At 34.5% G+C, this 21,208-nt stretch overlaps 1 protein-coding gene across 2 annotated transcripts in view; it reads right to left on the bottom strand.

Moving 5' to 3' along the window:
* LOC114336035 (peripheral plasma membrane protein CASK) overlaps nt 1–16,022 on the bottom strand; it is a 610,838-nt gene extending 594,816 nt beyond the window's left edge. For both annotated transcript variants that reach the window (XM_050642554.1, XM_050642555.1), the window contains exon 1: nt 15,852–16,022. The gene's annotated coding sequence lies outside the window, so the exon portion shown is untranslated. The remainder of the gene's footprint in view (nt 1–15,851) is intronic.
* Between the last annotated feature and the right edge of the window lie 5,186 nt (nt 16,023–21,208).

Below are 21,208 nucleotides of genomic sequence, written 5' to 3'. Positions count from 1 at the left end.
TTCAAATTATATGTAAATTATATAGTCGAACTCTATGTAAATTTATTTTTATCCAAAATTTCACGTTTATTCTAGATATGCTTTTGGACGTACACAACCATTAAGTTAATTAAAATTAAAACAAAACTACAAATAACTACCCTAAAAACATACCCAGAAGTGCGTATTCATTTATTTAAAACCCATTATGCTTTGACATTTTTCTATCTCCAATTAGAGTAAAGCATCCCAAAGAAAAACAAAAAGCCCGAATTCATACTTTTGCAGTGTACGTTTTCAAAAGCTCTTTTTTTTTAATTACCGTTGCTGGTCATTCATTTCGTCGAAGTACCTCTTGTAGTTTTGTTTTCAATCAAAATAAAAAGTTTTGGTTTTGTTGTTTTCCATCGTATACAGAGTGAGTTTTATGTATGGAATGCTTCAATTATCTCGGAAATACCTTGTACGATTTTTAGAGAATTTGGTGTGTAAGGGTCTTGTGATGCGGCCGATATTATGGTGATATTTACATTGTTGTCAGATCTTCCAGTTTTATGGATATCTAATGAACTTAACATTTGTATGTTGTAACGACATACTGCCGCCCGGCATTCAACAGCTCGTCAGAAGAGAACAGTACGCGCCTTGATACCAACGCACTCCCACTAATTGCCCCCTCTCCGATGGAACCAAGGAGTGATAGCTACGGAGAGTGTAGTTAAGAAGATAAACGAGACTCAATAAATCAGTTCCAATTTGTGTACTGAACTGAAACTAAATTTAACCCAGTTTCTAGCGGCCTGAGATGGGAGCAAGCGGCAGTTATGCGACGAAGTGAGTCGGAACTCTGCCGAGGCGAAGGTACTCTGAGTTTAAGAGATGCTTTTCCGGAACTGTAACCGCCATGTGTGGTAGCTGCCATCTTCGATCCGGAGTTGGTGTATGAACAGCGATGAGTCGATGTTTTGATTGTAAGAATAATTAAGTGTGCTTACACTGGATTGAAGTGTAAAGAGGCTACAAGTCTGGGAGTAGTTGTTTTATATATTAATGCCTTATACCGTGATCGCTCTCTGTATTTTAATAACATTGTTATTACGTTCTTGATGATAGTAAATGCAATTTAGTTTTCTTTTACGGACGTCCGCCAAGGGAGAGCTTTCTTCGGAGTGGAGCGAAAACAGAATATTATTTTATTTTATTATTTTAAGTTTACTCTGTATATAAATATCCTTATAGTATGATACAATTGATCCAAAAAAAGGCATAACACAGACATCCCAAAGGGAAAGTTTTCCTTCAACACCAAATTGTTCTATATGGTCCACATAATGTTCAGTAAAAAGTTACACCATTTTAAGCGTCGGGTTTGGAGGGGAGGTGGGAAAGAAGTCGGTAAATTGGTAGTTTTTTTAAGTTTTTCGTCAATATACCTAAAACTGAACCGTTTTAGCGTGAACAATGTAGTATACAAAAATGTTCTACATTGTATTTTAAACAAAAAAAGGTTCTATGCATAATCCTTCAAAAGGGAAAGGTTCCAAAATTACTAAGGTAGTATAGTATAATTGGTCCAAAAAAGGCCTAACCCCTTTTCGTCGGACGAAAACAAACGTCAGTTGCAATGCGGAGATAAGCTCTCGGAGTTTCGTCACTTGGGGCAGAGAGCAGTAAACCTACGCCTCTATGATGATGACTCCAAATCAGAGCCGGATTTAAGGCAGTGGGGGCCCCTGAGCAGAATTGGTGTGGGGGCCTCTGGGCAGAATTGGTGTGGGCCCTACCTCCTACGATTAAACAAATTGTCGTTATGACTATGGTATGGTTAAAGTCCGGGTGCTTTTTGAGATTTCTAACTGAAAATACCTTGATTATGTCGGGCATGTCTAGTTGCTTTAAGGCATTGCGTTCAAATTCAATGCTCATTATAAAGAGATGGTTCAAACGCTCTTGGCCTATCATAGACCCAAGTCGATTTTTAATTAACTTAAATTTTTAGAATGATCTCTCTCCACTGCAGTTAGTTACCATTAGAACTAAATATACAAGTACATTTGAAGTTCTTTACTTATATTTGATGAGCCGATTTCCTCTTTAAATGAATTGAACAATTCTATAAATTGTACTAGTTCGACACCTAGTTTTTTTATCTAAATCATTGCTATAATTGTCGGTAAGCTTCAGTAAGTGAGCTTCAATTTCATTGGGAGTAAAATTTTCCAAATCATGTAAAAATCCAAAATTGGAATGAATGGATTCATATGCCGAAAGCCTATGACTTGAAGAGGAAATGAAGTGATCTATAATAGCTATAAATTTTTGAGTCCTAAATTTATCTGATGTTGTCATTTCAGTCTCTGAAATATTCCTTAAATGAATATAAATTTTTTAATTGATTTAAGTGCCGCCACTCCTGAATTAAGGTCAATATTTGGATCTTGGAGAATACAACTTGTGCTGTTTGTCCTCTCTAAGATTTTATTCCAAAATATTGCAAATATCCCTGTTTTCAGTAAACACACACTCGATTATACAAACCATTTGTATCGCTACGAGTTTCAAATTGTTGCCATCGGCTTTTGAAATTTTGGATAATACTCCTTTAATCTGATTATAACCTTTAACTAGTTCTTTTGCGGCATCACTTCTAGACGACCATCTAGTAGTATTTACTCTTTTTTAGGAACAATAATATTTCTGCCATGGTCGGCGTTGTTCCCGCTTAAAGACGTTTTTAAACATCCGATTAACAAGTTGTATCTATATGTAGAGGAAGTGAAAAATACATAGGGTTTATACAGTCCTTCCAAGAAATCAAAGAATTCTATGGCAGCAGGACAACACTTAGCTGCAGCTTTAGCAACTAAATTTAGAGAGTGGGCGACACATGGAATCTACAACGCCAAGATATTGTGTTATCTAAATTTTAGCTGAACACAATTGTATTTTCCACTCATAACTGAAGCATTGTCGTAGGACTGTCCCCTGCAGCTTTTCAAATCGATATCATCTTCTTGCAAGAATGTCTTAAATATATCTTCTGCTTTATGATCGTAATTTGCCAAAAATACATTTTTAATAGGAGAGAAACCTTTTATATAACGAAATATTACAGTTAATTGATTGACAAAAATTATTCTATGTGAATAATGTGCTGATTTTTTTAAGTTTGGGGCTTTGTGGGGGCCCCCAAAATGTGGGGCCCCGGGCAGATGCCCAGCCTGCCCCCCCTTAAATCCGGCCCTGCTCCAAATAGAGTCGAAAATCGTCGATTTAGATTGCTGGTTTGCGATCTATGTTCTAGGTGAAAAATAAGACAGTTTTGCCTTCTCATTGCAACTGAATAAAAACGGTATACATTTTTATTTTATTTTACATTGGTTTTACTCCTCAGAGTAACGAGGTCCATTTTCCGTTGGAATTTACCAGCTGAAAAGACGGGGCCGTGATTTGTAAGTTTTTGAAATCCCTCTAGTCTTCTTCGCTTCAGCCTCCATCTGGCTTGCAATTTTTAGAAGCCATGGAGATGTTACCAGGAAAATGGTCCAATAAGTTTTTAATTAAATATCTTTTAGGAATATTTTAAATATTTTTCAATATTTTTAATACATCTATTAGGTTGAAAACTTAGACTTTATATATAAATAGTTTTAGGTTTATTAGATCTTAATATTATGTTGTTCTGAAGCTATTTTCTTGTGGCATTTTTATAATCAAGTATATTTAAATGGGAAATAAGCCACAATTTTACCTAAAAATGATTTTATTAACGTTTCGACGCCCAAGTCGGGTGTCGTTGTCAAAATACAAAATAATACTAAATAAACAAAATGTTGTTGCTTAGTAAAAAATTCTTCTAATAATTTATTTAATCTGACTCATTTATATCGACAATTCAGACACGTATTATACATTTTAAAGTAGACGACTTTAAAATGATATTGCCAATATTGATGAGTTGCGTTCCTGGGACGACTTTACTAAAATATAGTTCATTCGATTACATGAAATCAATCCCAACTCAAGAATATCCGCCACAAAAAATCATAGCATGTGATCTGTCTTTAAAAAGACAACTAAATGCAACGGTGGCACTGAAATTCTCGAGTTAGAGATTCCATAGTAAATCACGAGGGAACACCAGGAAAAACCTCGTGATACTATCTCGACATCGTAAGTAATTGGGTTTACATTAGTTTACTCTCAAAACTAATACCAAATTCTGACTTGATATTTTAAATTTTAAATAATACTAAAATACTAAATATGTACTAACTCGATATGTTACTGATTTACTAATTGTGGTATTTTCTTTCTATTGACTTCCTCCTTTAATATGGGTAACCACATCCTACTGCATTCTACCGAGGAATTTGCGACACAATTGGTTTCATTTAGCATAATTAGAGCCGCTTCTTTGATTTTTCTCTTTTTACTATCTGCCTCTTTAAGGACTATACTTGAATCTCTCCACTGAACTCTATGTTCATTATTCCATGCGTGTTGACATATTTGAGATCTATCAAATTCTCTATTTTTTATATAAGACTGATGTTCATTTACTCTAACGTCTAATGGTCTTGACGTTTCACCTATATAAAATTGTTCGCATTCACAAGGTATTTTATAAATACAATTCTTTGTTCTTTCTTGTTCACTGTTAGGTTTAGTTTTAGATAGAATAGAGCTCAATGTGTTTGTTGTTTTGAATGTTGTTGATATGTTGAATTTATTTCCTATTGTTTTAAGTTTCTCGGATAGTCCTTTTACATATGGTATTGATATTTTCCTCGTATTATTTCTTTTGAATGTTGTAGGATCTCGTTCTAAGTTGTTCTGTTCCATTCGATCCAATCTTGACAATTCCTTATTTATAAACGATATGGGATAATCATTTTTTAATAAAACAGATGTTAACAATTGTTTTTCTTCTAAAAATGAATTTTCGTTAGAACAAGTAAATTTGGCTCTATCATATAAGGATTTAATGATTCCCTTTTTAACGTTGATGTTATGATTTGATTTGTAATTGAGATATCTGTTGGTGTGTGTTGGTTTTCTATACACTTGAGTCTCATATCCAGTATCCTTCTTTGAGACCAAAACATCGAGGAAAGGTAGGGTGTTATTGTATTCCTTTTCCATTGTAAACTTTATTGTCTCTTCTTGATCGTTTATAATATTCAGGAACGATATAAATGAGTCAGATTAAATAAATTATTAGAAGAATTTTTTACTAAGCAACAACATTTTGTTTATTTAGTATTATTTTGTATTTTGACAACGACACCCGACTTGGGCGTCGAAACGTTAATAAAATCATTTTTAGGTAAAATTGTGGCTTATTTCCCATTTGAATATACTTAATAATATTATGATAGCTTTAAATTTTATAAAATTGTAATTTACGTTTAATTTTATATTTCAATAACATATTGCATTCTGTCATCTAACTAATAACCCTCAGCGGTTAATGTGGTTAATAAATAAAAAAAGACAAAGTAAAAATTATCAAATTGGTAGAAATAGCAGAGCTCTGTATACTGTATAGTATATACTAACTCAATTTTAATATACAATTCCAGATATACAATTAATTTGCATATTATTCTCAAATCATTTGAAGGGTATATTAGTATATTATATAATAATTCCAGAAGGGACAATTTATCTATAGACCCTCGAAAGAGGATTAGGCTATCAAAATCCTGGACGTGCTATCATTAAAGTGCGAATAATTAAATTTTCGACATTTGGTGGATGGTAGGTACAAACAAGGGTTTAATAAAAAATGACGAATCAATTTCACTAATTTTGCTGAAGTTGGAATATATGTAATATAAGAAATTGGTTTAATCAATCAACATTTATTAACTACATTTCAGTTAACTATAAAATGTTAGTAATTTGGCTAACTCCAACAATAAGTTGGCTATTTGGCCAACAGTGTTGTTGGGTGGACCGAATAGTTTATACAGTAATGAGCCCGATAATAAACTGCAAAATTACGCAAAAGATGGACAACATAATAATACGTTGTGGAATAAAAAGAGATAGTAGAGTTGGGAAACTATGGGTATTAACCTATAAAACATTACCACTATAATACCCCAACTTTAGACGTTAGTTAAAGTTTCCCACCTTTAGACGTTAGTTAAGAGCTAGTTGACTTTAGTCATACGTATGACGTTAACGTGACAAACCCGAATACAGAAAAGGGGAGTCTTTAGCAAGGTTAGCACCTTACATATACAGGGTGATTGATCAGTGGGGTAAAGCTCAATAGATCCGCTATAGCAGGGGTCACCAATTAGTTTCCCTGAGGGTCCGTTTCGAAAACCTATGACACTTCCGGGGTCCGGATTTATACTGCCTGTGTCTGGCTGTTCTGATTCGGTTTCTTTGTGGATTCTTGTTAAAAAATATCCCCTATAAACAAATCAGAAGGGTGCCGGGCGAAATTTTTGGGCAGAAATTGTTTAATATTTTTTTTAACAAATTCAAAACATCACTTTTTTGCCCGCGAAAATATGTTTTTAGCATTTTTGGGTCATCTTAAATAAAAAAGATATATCATTTTATTAAAACTTAACGAGTTTTCAAGCATCGCAAATGCATATTTTCGCATTTTTCAGATTTTAAATCGCTTATAACTCGAAAATTATTAACTTTTGAGAAATATGACAAGAGGAGGCTTTTATTGTCTATACATTGTCTAATATATTTTTAGAGGCAAAAAAATAATTTTGAATTTGCTTAAAAAATTGTTTCACACGGCACCCTTCTGATTTGTTTAAAGGGGACATTTTTGAACAGGAATCCGCAAAAAATCGAGTCAGAAACATTTTTCATACGAAAGTGGCCTCACACATGGACTAATATGGAAAGGAAAACTAATAATATCTGATTGTTTTTTTGGTTACTGTATACTTTGCTGTAAGTTTTCCTGGTACAATAAATAAAATATAAATTAATTGTGTATTGTTTTGATGTTATTATCAGTATATTTTGAAAACAGCAGTATTGTAAATTGTTACTGAGAATATTTTTAAAATTAGGAATTTATATTTGGTATAGAAGTTTTTAGACATCTTCAATTTTGTAGAAAGGAAACTGAGGAATTTAAAATAAATAATCATAGTACAAAATGCTAATAACCATGTTATATTTTCTACATTAGTTTCAATGCAAGGTGTTTGTCGCAAACTTATTAAATCTGAAAATTATTTTAATTAAATGCACATCTGAAAAGTAATCCTACTAGTACAACATATATTAGAGAGGAAATGAATATAAAAAATGCACATGACAATTTTATATTACAGCTTACTTAATTTCAAAACTAATGATTAGTTAGTATAACAATAAGGGGGAAAACTCTTTACAAAATAAATTATCAGAGAGAAAAATGACATTTTTTATGTACAACCTGTCTGAAGTTTGGAGTGAGTTTAGTGCAACTGAGTCTCATTAGGGAGTTCAGATATTCAGTCTTCTAATGCGGTCGATATTATAGTGTTAAATACATTGTTGTCATATCTTCCGTTTTTCTGAAAATCTAATGATCTTTCTTATTTCAAATGGAATACCCTGTATATTTATTGCGTTTTAAAGTGCTTACAAGATACTGATTATTTTTCATGTTATATTCCCTATACCTAAATGCCATACTTTCGGAGTTATTGCTACACTTATTAAAAATAAATTTTAACCAAATTATAAAAATCAATTTTTTCGGCCCGGATAGACATTATTTTAGGTTCTTTGGATCATTGGGAATAAAAAAGGTCTTTTGTAATTTTCCTCAAAAGTTAATCGTTTCCGAGTTATAAACAATTTAAAACTGAAAAAATTCGAAAAATGACGATTTTCAAGGTTAAAAAATACAAGTAAGAAATACAATTTTTGAAAATACAAAGTATCTAAATTCGAGTTCAGACCTTAAAAATATACAGACACCTATTACATTTGAAATAAAAAAGTTAATTAGATTTCCAGAAAAACGGAAGATGTGACAACAATGTAATTACAACTATATTATCGGCCGCATTAGAAGACCCTTACCCACCAAAATCTATAAAAATCGTTCTAGCGGTTTCCGAGAAATTACTGTTTCCATACTTTCTTGCTACCCTGTATATGTGATGTGTATATTCAACATTGATGAAATAAATGCACTGGAATGTTTCTAGATTCAAAACTATATTATATGTATAAGCAGATTTTACTTTAAAGGGCGATGCTAATGGCAGCAAGGGAATAATAAATGAATTGCCAACTAATCAGGGGAAATTGGTAATTACGTAATTATCAGTAATTTGCATTTGGAAATCATCCAATGTTCGATTTAGATAAAATAATAATATTAATAAATAATATAAGTACACTCACATACATACAAATATAGAATTCCTTGATTTGTTAGTATACAATTAATAACACTTTAAAATGGTAAACCTTTCGTCTGATTTGCATTTTTAATGAACCATTTTTTGTTTGAAACTAAAATACAGATACTTTCTGTATATCTGAATGTGTTAAAATCGTAAAATTCATTGTATCTGTTGCCGAAAAGAGGCAAAAGTGACACAGAAAAATATTTCGAACAATTTAAAAAAACAAGACAAGAATCTACAAAGCCAATTGAAAAGAGATCAAACCAGCGAAAAGGGAAAAAAATCCAGTAGAATATGAATAAATATACTCATTAGAAACTCAATTTAGAAAAACCTTAATAAAAAGAATTATAAGAAAATAAGTGGTATAGTTATTACTAACAGCATAAAAGTCCAGAGAAGAAATTAGAATAACAATAAACGTATAATACAAGAATAAAACCGAACAACAATAAAAAATGTAAATAAAACAATCCAAAAAAATATCAACGAAGCGAAGAAATTGTGGCTATCAAAAAATGTGCGAAAATAGAAACATTCGAAAAACAAAATAACAGCTTTAGCATATACAGGAGAATTAAAAAAACAGCTGACATACAAGAAACAGGTAATGGAAACCAAAAAATAAGAACTAAAAGTTCAGAGAAAATAAATAGATAGGAAGATTATTTATAAAAAAGAGAAAAACAACTAAAGTGTATAAATAATGACAATGCCACGGGAAATCTTAAGACTACTAATCGAACACTACGATGATAATCCAGTAAAATTATTCAACGAAATCTACTATACCGGGGAAATTACGAAATAATGACTATATCTGAATTCATTATAAAAACCCAACGCAATGAAATGCGAAGACTATAGAACCTTGACGAACCACGGTTTAAAACTCGAGTAATACATGAGCTCAAAATAGAGCACAATGGACAAAAATGAGGGAGGCCTATCTCCAGCAGTTGACGCAAAGGGCTGGATGATGATGATGATGAATACATAAACGTGTCTCCAAAAAACTAGTTGATAGTATAATAGCTAACAATTTGATATATAGAAAAGGCTTTGGCACTAGAGAACCATTATTTCTTATGAACACTCATAGAATGGTATCAAGAAATAAACAGTGACGTATTCATACTAGTTGACTTTAACTCGGCACCTGCCAGGCTTTGCAAGACGTCAACTGCCACGTGGGGTGCTCACAGCACCCCGTAAAAATGTTCTGTGATCTACTTGTTTATAAAAAAAAAATAATGTGTTGAGTTACACAAGAATATAAAAAAAACATGTTTTATTAACTTATTAGCAACTAATATATTATAAAAGTTAAAAAATAAAATAAAAAGGTGTTATAAGCAAATTAGCAAGTACCAGCCCATAATAAATGAAGTGAAGTAAAATATTAAAAAAAAAATAAGATTTATTGAGTATAGAGACTATATTAATAATTTAAATCAGTTATTACAATAAAAAATGTAATTCTGACCTGTACTGTTTATCAAAAACACAAAAAAAATTTAAAACTTAAACTGCCAGATGATGACACCCCCAATTCGACTTTAGAGCTACAAGTTCAGAATTACACTAAATAACCACTTCAGACGCAAACAGATCTATGCTATATAACAGCGTTTCCCAAACTTATTTTTCCGTGGCCCGGTTATTTTTGTGTTTATCCTTCGTGACCCACTATTTATTTGCATACTACATACTCACTACATACACTGGTGTGTGTGAGTGTGTGTGTGAATGAGAGGTGCGAGGTGCGTGGTGCGAAGTGCGTGGTGCGAGGTGCAATATGCGAGGTGCAAGGTGCGAAGTGCGAGGGGCGATGTGCGAGGTGCGAGGTGCGTGATGCAATGTGCGAGGTGCGTGGTGCGATGTGCGTGGTGCTTGGTGCGTGCTGCGTGTTGCTTGGTGCGTGTTGCTTTGTGCTTGGTGCGTGGTGCTTGCTGCGTGGTGCTTAGTGCGTTGTGCGTGGTGTTTGGTGCGTGGTGCTTGGGGCGTGGTGCTTGGTGCGTTGTGCGTGGTGCTTCATGCGTGTTGCTCCCTGGGTGGTGCGTGGTGCTTGGTGCGTGTTGCTTGGTGCGTGTTGCTTGGTGCGTGGTGCTTTGTGCGTGGTGTTGGTGCGTGGTGCTTAGGGCGTGGTGCTTGGAGCGTGGTTTGTGGTGCTTGGTGCGTGGTGTTTGGTGCGTGGTGCGTGATGTGTGGTGCTTGGGGCGTGGTGCTTGGTGCGTGGTGCATAATGCTTGGTGCGTGTTGCTTGGTGCGTGGTGCATGGGCACCTTCTCTTGTACTTTAAATACAGTTAATTTCTACCTTGTAATGTTATATTTAGATTGTTCGAGTAATAAAAAATACCACAAAGATAGGCTACCTTGATTAACCAATTGACATAATGAAAACTGTCTTTAAATTGAAATATTGCATCCATAGCCGTTGGTAGAGTTGTTCTAAGAATATTGAAATTTCTTCCATTAATTCAATAAGTCTTTTTAAAAAATTCTCTCTTGATAGCCAACGAACTTCGCAGTGTAAAAGATGTTCATGTTCACTTGAAGATCTGAAGCGACGAGACGAGGCGACCCGGCATTTTGCTTTCATGACCCGGTACTGGGTCGCGACCCACCGTTTGGGAAACACTGCTATATAATATTATAGAAAGCTACTATGACGCACAGCACGGTTAACTAATTTTAAATACCAAATATTTAATGAAAATGTGTTATGGGGTGCTGGTAGCACCCCACGTGGCAGGTGCCGGGTTAAGCAAGATTTCGACAAAATACCACATAGAATGCTTCCAATCGTATTACGAAACACAAAAATAAATCAAAAATGAATAACTCTTTTCAATTTCGTTGCAACACGAAACTACAGCCGCATCATGATTCTAGTTCAATCAGAGAGTGCAGCAAGCACCTCTACCGGTTTCGAAACTTATTAGTCTCTCATCAGGAGGCACATATGCTGCTCTCTCTGACCCAACTTGGACAAACCCCGGCGTGCCGTCACGGATTGCAACGAACGAAATGGTGGGGATGCCCTAGCGGCAACTGCTAGCAAAAAACTAAGTTTTCAATTTAATAGCACATAAAACAACATCCAAAAATGTTACTCTACATCCTACCAGATTGAAAACAATGGGAACCTTCTCTGGTAACACCTCCGGGGCTTCTACAATTTGCAAGCCGTAACGGATGCTGAGACTAAGGAAGATGAGGGAATTTTAGAATGTATAATTCACGTCCCACAAAAATAAATGATCGGGATGTGATAATCACGAAGGCATATCACCTAATGGAATATTAGTGAATAAGTGATAAGATATGCAGACGATACAAGAGTCCTTGCAGAGAACCAATTTATACCAATACAAAAAAACAATAACAAAGAAGAGGTACAAATTTTGGTTGATCTCACTACGCAGTACTGCGAGACAATTAAAAACAAAAATCATGATTGTCAGTAAGAACAAGATTAAAGACGAAACAGTCTACGTTAAAGGAAAAGCTTTAGAGAAAGTACCCAGATACAATTACTTGAAATGTGAGCTAAATGAACAATGATATGGTAGCCTTGATTAAAACGAGGCATTGGACACAGCATTTAACAAACAAGGAAACATTAAGGAAGATGAAAAAAGAAAAAGAACTACCTAATCAACATTATGAAGGAAATAAAAATGAGCTACTTTGGTTACATACTAAGAAACAAAAAATATGAGTTGATGTGACTGGTTATACAATTGAAAGTGAAAGGAAAAAGACGACCGGGGAGATGACACATGTCCAGGCACACCAAGAATAAGCAGAAGAACATATAAATGATAGATACAGGATATTAGAAATAATAAGTAAATAATATCAGAAAATATACAGATCCAGAATAAAACTACCAACAGTAACGACGAGGAAAATCCAAAATGTGGATGGAGACTAGTTAGTAATTATCGAAATAGCTGAAATAAAACACTTTAAGAGCAATAAGGCAGCTGGCGAAGACGCCCTGACCCCTGAACTCCTAAATCTCGAAGCAAAAAATTACTATTAATATCTTTCAGAACGACAACTATCATAATGCTGAGAACACAGGTATTATACAGTGGAACCTCGTTAACTCGGATTAATCGGGACCGCGGTCGATCCGGGCCATCGAAAATCCGGGTTAGCCGGAGAAAATGGTAAAAATTAAAAAATAGGGTATACTTACAAATAAACTCCGTTATAATTGAAATAACATGAAATATATATGCACAGTACACATCTAAATTACGTATCAATTACGCCTTTATCAATTCTACCTAATGCTTCTAGTTTCTTTTCCATTGTCACTACAACATGTTTACGTTTTGTTGCCATTACGTAGACAAAAAAACACGCAAACACAAAATCTGAATAGATTTACGAATGATTACAGAACGGAAGCGAACAATACGACTGTACTACACACAATACGGTCTCAATCGCAACGATGTTATGTTATTTAATAACAGTCAAGACTAAGACCATTGTTTAAGAAATAATTTTTTAATAGTCTTTTAGATTTTTTAAACAATGCTAAGACAGTTTGAAATAAATAAAGAATACTACAGGTGCCTCTTGTTTCCGATAACAAGACAATGAACGTCGTGTACCATGACTCATTTTTACTATCGTATATGTAGTTCAAATTACACAAATACCCAGTAACTCTCAAATATTATATTACATACATTTTTATTGTTGAAATGTTTGTCTGATAAAAATCGGTCCGGGTTAGCCGGACTTCCGGGTTATCGGGGTCGACTTATCGGGTTTTCACTGTACTAACACACACATGCACGAAAAAATAATAGTCAAAACTCCTCTCCGCCCCCTAAAATACACACAAGCGCCCATCTTTATACTAAACTGCCATTTTTAGTATTGACTTGATATAAAAGTCATTTTCATTGATTGTGGATATCCAGATCAAGGTCCTGATAGATATAAGGAATATACAATATATATTTAAATACATTTTAGATCAAAAAAGGTATATGATTAACATGAGGAAATTTGACAAACGTTGATCAAACGCACATGACATAAAAGATTCCTACGTATAAATCCTGTAATTCATATCACGAATTAGTCAATAGAATGGCTAAGTTATTCACGAGAAAAAATTTGAATAAATATGTAACCCACGGTCAGAACATATTGTAGCACCCTGTATATCCACTACTTCAAACTTGGAAATTTTATGAAAAGTACACATATATAATTGGATACAATTTCCAAGAACACTCTTTAGTCGGTTCACTAACGACCTACAAAAGGGAATGTACATATTGAAATAGGTCACTTGAGAAAGTTGCCTTGACCTCGAAATATCTGCCGGGAAAATTTAAAAAAAAAAATTAGAATTAAGTGATAATTCACACATTATAAAATTAATATGTTCTTTATTGAAATGTGTTTTTATACAGAAAGTAGATAAAGGGAATTTGTTCAAGTTTTTAAAATATTTTTTGGGGGTTTTGATCGTCGAAGTAAAAAAATTTTCTGACCTGATGAGGATTATGCAGATGATGGTGGTCAATCCCACCGTTGAGGAACCGATACCTGAAGGGGCTATGTACAGGGCAACTACTGTGAAAGGGACTTTCGAGAGTACGAAGAGGTCCTCCAACAGGCGTAACCGGATCAGAAGACCTTCTTGGCTGGTCGCACCAATGAACAGGCCCCCCGCCGCACCGTACAGCGAAAACGGATGAGAAGGTCATCCATGATATAGAGCAGATAATTTTTTCGAAATAGCTGAATCAAAAGACTTTAAAAACATTAAGGCAACTGGGGAAGATGATGTCATCCCCGAAGTCATAAAGCTCGGAGCAAAAATTACTATTAATTTCCTTCAGAACGGCAATTAGCATATGCAAAGGACACAACGAAGCTGCTAATCGTAGTATTGTGGTAATACAAAAACACAAAAAGAAATAAAAGCCAACCAACATACTTCTATCTAACCCCAAACACACACGCCCATTTTTTATATATAGGTACTCCCATATATTTTACTATTAACAATACATTAATATAGTCACTTTCATTAATTGTGTGCTACCCAATAATTATAGTTATATGGAAAAGGCAGAGAATCTTATCTTGAATATATCCTGGATAAAACGATGAAGGTTAACCTGCCAAAAATCCCAAAGAACATTTATAAATATTATTAAGTATTTTTTCACTATTGACGACATAATCGAAAGCAAAGTTAAGTATGGAATCATATCATGAATTTGTTAATAAAATAACTAATTATTAAGTTAAAAATCCACAAGGAAAAGAAAGAATTTTTCCGTAGTAGGCTGTATACCATCAATCACAAAAATTTTAATGAAAAAATCCTTTGTAAAAGGTATAAAAACTTTTATTAAATTAAATGTTATTGTGTGATGTAGCCCTTAGAGGGATTTTAATAAAATAGACCTGGATCCCGCGTACCAAAAAAAGTTGATTAATAGCAAACTGAAAATTTGTTAATAGCTTAATGGTGTCTAGTCGGATAAACTTTGATGTATGGGAACACTGGAACAGGGGAAGTTTTAATTGTGGAACAGGTTAAAAATTTGAAACGTCAGACTACGATAACGTTCCATGTATTTTGTCGGACAGAACTTCCAATTGATTTGTAACCATTTCATTAAACTCTCATACAAAAATCAGACTGGTGTTTATCACCAACTGAGCATTTTACTGAGTGGAACACGAAGAACATGTTAAATGGCATCATGCTGGTTAGTAATAGCGGTCTGGTTTTTGCATGAGAGTTTAATGCAAGTGTAACAAATCAATTGGATGTTCTGTCCGACAAAATACATGAGACGTTTTCGTAATCTGACGTTCCAAATTTTTAAACTGTTCAACAATTAAAACTTCTCCTGTTCCAGTATTCCCGTACATCAAAGTTTGTCCGACTAGACAGCGTTAAGCTATTAACAAATTTTCAGCTTGCTATTAATCAACTTTTTTGGTACGCGGGATCCAGGCCTAAAAGTTTTTATACCTATCTTTTACAAGGATTTTTTCTAATAATTTTTTTTTAATTTTAAAGTTATTCAGGAAAAAAATTTAAATAAATATCACCCCCACGGTCACAACATATTATAACTCTCCCTATATAACCACTATTATTAAAAGAATGGAAGTTATATCAAACGTACACATATATAACTGGATACAATTTCCAAGAACTCTTTAGTCGGTTCACTAACGACCTACAAAAGGGAATGTACATATATTGAAATAGGTCACTTGAGAAAGTTGCCTTGACCTCGAAACATCTGCCGAAATTCGGGAAAATTTTGAAAAAACTGACAATTTACACATCACAAAATTATTATTATCGTTATTAAAACGGTGTCTATTAGACGTGTTAAAGGGAATTTGCTGAATTTTTTATATTTTTTAGAGGTGTTGGTTGTTGAAGTAAAAAAAGGTGTCTGACCTGATGAGGATGATGCAGATGATGGTGGTCAATCCCACCGTTGAGGAACCGATACCTGAAGGGGCTATGTACAGGGCAACTACTGTGAAAGGGACTTTCGAGAGTACGAAGAGGTCCTCCAACAGGCGTAACCGGATCAGAAGATCTTCCTGGCTGGTCGCACCAATGAACAGGCCCCCCCGCCGCACCGTACAGCGAGTGCGGATGAGAAGGCCATCCACCGTGTCCGTACGGATCCAGGACGTCACACCGTTTATTAAATCACGTGACACACTTCCCTTACCACTCGATTGTTTTTTGATTTTAGGTCAATGGTACGGCACAGCGACGTTTTCCGTGAGTAGTGAGATGGACTCGGCCCTAGTGGGCGCTCACCACCTGGAAGAAGCGCCAGAGCACACTGGATGGATGTTCCCGATGCTGCATGGAGCACAGACGACGCGGTCACAGGCGCGAAGCGTCGGCGCAGGATTGGTCACGAAAATTCAAGGACTGTTTTTATCATTTCTCTCGTTGATGCATCAATAGGATCAAATATTTTCGTATGCGTAGGCATGAGAAAGGTGCGGGAAGCGGTGTGGAAACCAGGCCAAAGATAATACTTCATTCAAAAATGCGGTGTTTCATACAGGGCGATGAAACTTTCGCTAGTATACAATAAGCACTGTTTGACGTAGAGTTAAAGCCCATTTATTAGTCCAGTTAATCAAGAGACAAATAAATAAAATTTATTAAAATGAACAGATTTTTAATTCCTTCGCAAAAAAAGTTTTTGCCTGAAATTTAGGTACATATATATTTTATTACTGTTTTTATCGGATAAATTAAATATAGCATGAGTTTCACATTAAACCTTTTATTTAATCTGTAATACATAAAAATCATGCCAAGGTTGAAATCAATCAACTATTCTTAATGGGAAATAAGCCACAATTTATCTAAAAAAAAAAAAATGATTTTATTAACTTTTCGACGCCCAAATCGGATGTCGTTGACAAAATACAAAATATTACTAAATTAAACAAACATGTTGTTGCTTTATGGTTCGAAGTAAAAATTGACTGTATAGAGGTCAGTCCAATGACTGGACCTCTAGTCATGACCTCTAATGGCTTTGCCGACATTTCTTTTGCGATTATTATGAAATTGGCTGCGATTACAGCCCTTTTTGGCTTGTGTGTATTCTTGGTCTTGTTTCACTAGCCTACTGATTTTGGGTTTAGAGATGCCAGATATCTTTGTAGCCGTAATCTCTTCGCCTGTTATGAGATCAACGACTTCCACCGCTGTTACTCTGACAGGCTTTATGGTTCTTTGCCGATCAGCTTGGGAGATTTCTTTAGACCTTCCTGATCTTTAGACGTTCAGATTTTCTTTAGAAGTCCCCTTTTTTTCTATAACCTTTTTTTCCTTGATTTTCCATATTGGTCCCACGAGTAGCTAGAAAAAGACAGTCAATCCTTCGCAGAGCATTTCTTGTGAGGATAAGGTCTAAATACTAGGGGGTGCGACCTGTTGCCCCAAAGGAACCGTTTGCGACACTGTCACTCTAGTCGCTAATAGCCTTCACAACGGTATCTCACGGCTTGGCTTGAGGATTGTTTATCGACTATTTAGTCTAGATCCGCTGAGTTTAGTTTCAAAAGGATCACCAAGGGAAGGGTGCAATCAAAGAGTATACATTCCCAATCATTTCTGGGAGTACCCAGCGGTTCTGGGATGATTTAAGGAGGAGCAAAGTCCTTATAATCTCCATGCACAACTCGTCCTCTGAGATTAATTATTTTCCACTCAGCTTTCCGCCGATTAGAAAAAGAGCACATCCCTCGCCCCTTTAATTTTTAGACTCACATAATAAACTGAATGACTAGCTGAGGAAAGATTAAACAACCTCACTTATCACTTCTCTTCAATACCTTTCGACGTAACTCTAGAAACTGTGACCTAGCAACATCGTTCTCAAAAATATAATAACACCCCCTCGGAAAGGATTAGATTTTATCGACGTATTTGGATAATTTCAGCAACCCCACTGGATATTGTGTTGGCCGTGAACAGTCGACGAATTAGCGGAGACGAGAAGGTCGGTGGTGGGATATAAAATGTGGCTGGTAAAAAGTGAATTGCTAAAAGCATTTAGGTGTATTTTCATCGAAAATTGTTCGTTTTAACGAGGTATTGTTTGGGTTAATTGGTCAATAGGCAAAGTTAATATCGGTCTGATGGGTTTTTATATTGTATTAACTATATATAAATATACAATAGCTTACACAATAAAAAATAGAAAGCTTTCGGGCAGCATTTTTTTTTCAGAAGCATTTCAATATTATTTCTTTTATTTCTCTCAAGCTACTTCTTAAGATAATTCTTAATAGAATCAAGCAGAAATGTGAAGAGACAATGGGAAATCAACAATTCGGTTTCAGAGAAAGATTGGGAACAAGGGAAGCTTTGTTCTCAATGCCAACATTACTTCAACGATCATGAAAACTACAGAAACCAATTTAGGTCTGCTTTATAGATTTTAAGAAGGCGTTTGATAGGGATCAACATTAAAGGCTGTTTGAATATCTAGAAATGATTGGATGATAAAGATCTGAGACTTTTACAACATCTATATTGAAATCAAGGAGCTTCTATTCTAGTAGATGGCAAAGAGACAGATAAAATTTTCATTCAAAGAGGTGTCAGACAGGGTTGTGTGTTATCCCCAACTGTGTTTAACGTATACTCAGAAATAATTTTTAACGAAGCCTTGGAAGGGCAATGTGGAGCTCGAATCGGAGGAGAAATTATTAACAACATCAGATATGCAGACAACACCGCGATCGTGACTGAAAGTATCGAAAATCTTCAATTCCTTATAGATCGAGTCACTAGAGAATGCTCCAATAACGGACTTGACATAAATACAACAAAAAGTTACTTGTAGTTAGCAAACAAGACGTCGGCCCTATGCAACTAATTGTCAATAATGAACCTTTAACAAAAGTTAACTATTTTAAATACCTAGGATATTGGATAAACGAGACACTAAATCAAGATGAAGAAATTAAAACTCGTATAGAAATTGCAAGAGGAGCATTTATGAAACATAGATCTGTTCTGCGCAGCTCTCAGTTGAATGTACAACTAAGAATCAAGTTCCTAAAATGTTACGTGTATCCTGTATTACTGTATGGATGTCAAACCTGGATCATGAAGGTTAACATGATGAACAAATTAGAAGCCTTCGAGATGTGGTCATATCTTAGAATGCTCAGAATATCTTGGGTTCAACGCATTTCAAACAGAGAAGTCTTAAACAAAGTAGGTCAAGGCGAAGGTGACTTAATCAAGATGATAAAAAAGAGAAAACTTGAATATCTCGGGCATATAATGAGAGGTAGCAGATACAGGATGCTGCAGTTAATATTCAACGGAAAAATAGACGGAAAAAGAGGAAGTTGTAGAAATAAATATCCATGGCTCCGAAACCTTCGCCAATGGACTGGCTTATCAAGAGATCAACTATTACATGCTGCGCAAAATCGAGAACGATATCGGCAAATTGTCATGGAAGCTACCCACGCCTAAAAATTGGGCACGGTACTTAAAGAAGATGATTTTGTAGGACAGAACTTTCAATTGATTTGTTACGCTTTCAATAAACATCATGCAAACATCAGGCTGCTATTCATCACCAACATAATTCCTGTCATTTAACATGTTCCACGTGTCGGACTTATTAAAATGCCCAAAATATTTGTCGGACAAACATTTTTGATATATTATATAAAGTTTGCTATTGAATAGACTTAAAAACAACCTGCTAGTTTTCGCAATCATAAATTTGTCAAGATGACAAGTCCCACAATTAAAATCACGTTCCACAATTAAAACTTCCCCTGTTCCAGTGTTCCCATACATCAAGGTTTTCCGATTAGATACCGTTAAGCTACTAACAGTTCAGATTGCAATTAATAAACTTTATTTCGTACGCGGGATCCAGGCCTATTGGGACCGTGCAAGTTCGGAAGAGTGACATCTGGTTTCATAGCTCAGCAACATTTTTAGCACTTTTAATTATATTGGCTAATTATATTAGGTCAAACCGGCAAACAGGTGTATGTTCTCAAAGAAATTGAAAGTGTGTAAAAAAATTTTTAATAATCAGCTAAGTACTTTCAACACATAACGTGCCATCATCAGAGCTTCCTAAAAGGACATTTAAGCTAAGAGATTTTTTATAAACAAAAGATTGAAAAAACTTACGTCCTCTTATAAATCCTTCATAGAAGAGTAATTGTTAAAATTCACATGATAAATCATGGATACTGGGCAAAAGCCACAGATATCGGGTATAAAACCCTTAAAATTAAAAGTTTATCACATCTAAATTCTTTTTTAGTTTAAAATTACAACATGGCTGCGTCAAACCATTGTGAGTTCACGTGAACAGCTGAGCGCTGTCATTCATTCAAATGATAAAGAAGGAACCACTAATTTATGCGCCCTCTATATTGGTATGTAAATAAAAATTAAAAATTAATTAAATTGAAAATGGCTAAAAGGCCATGTGTTGGTTAAATTAATTCTAAGTGAAGATACTAAATTTTTAAAGTTAAATTTTCAAAATTACAAATATTAATATTGAAATGAAATGTTAACGTGTATGTAAGTTATCAAAATTCTTTTAAAAAACAAACCATTATGGTTTGACCAAGTGTGGAAGAAGTTAGATGAAAACAAACCAAGGAGAAGTCTCATTTGTCAAGTTCAGAGTTCGAAAGCTGTTATTTTATAAAATTAACAAATTTACCAATAGATTAAGTCAAATCTCAAATATTCTACTTATATGTAATCAATGAAAGAAAACTCAAGAATACCGAAAAAGTAATGTTCAAAATACCTACAGCAATTGTTGGGTATACTGTATACTAAACCAAAATTATTAAAGAAATTTCTTAAAGATAGGATCAAATTTACAATTTAATTGAATCTGAGTGTTAACACAGTTTTGAGGATTTCTTTTCATTTCTCTACTTATTTCTAGATCTTCTAGTAGATTCATTTTAGTATAGTTATTATTTGGTATGCTATGTAGGATCCTACTATCTCTTTGGGGACTAAAGCTGTGTTTCGATGCATGCAAATGATGACCAAAACTAGATTTATCGATCTTTGAAAGATGTTCTTTAATACGTGTATCCAACGGTCGCATCGTTCTACCCACGTAGGTCACAGGGCAGTCACCACATGACAATTTATATATGCCACTTTTAGAAGTTTTTTGAATTCTGTCTTTAGTATGAGAAAAAATAGACCTGATGTTTTCTTTACATTTAAATGAGAGTTTTAAGTTAATAAAGAAAACA

The sequence above is a fragment of the Diabrotica virgifera genome, chromosome 2 (genome assembly GCF_917563875.1).
Source record: "Diabrotica virgifera virgifera chromosome 2, PGI_DIABVI_V3a".
Taxonomy (NCBI): domain Eukaryota; kingdom Metazoa; phylum Arthropoda; class Insecta; order Coleoptera; family Chrysomelidae; genus Diabrotica; species Diabrotica virgifera.
The sequence above is the reverse complement of the archived record's forward strand: the minus strand, read 5'-3'. Positions and strand labels throughout refer to the sequence as shown.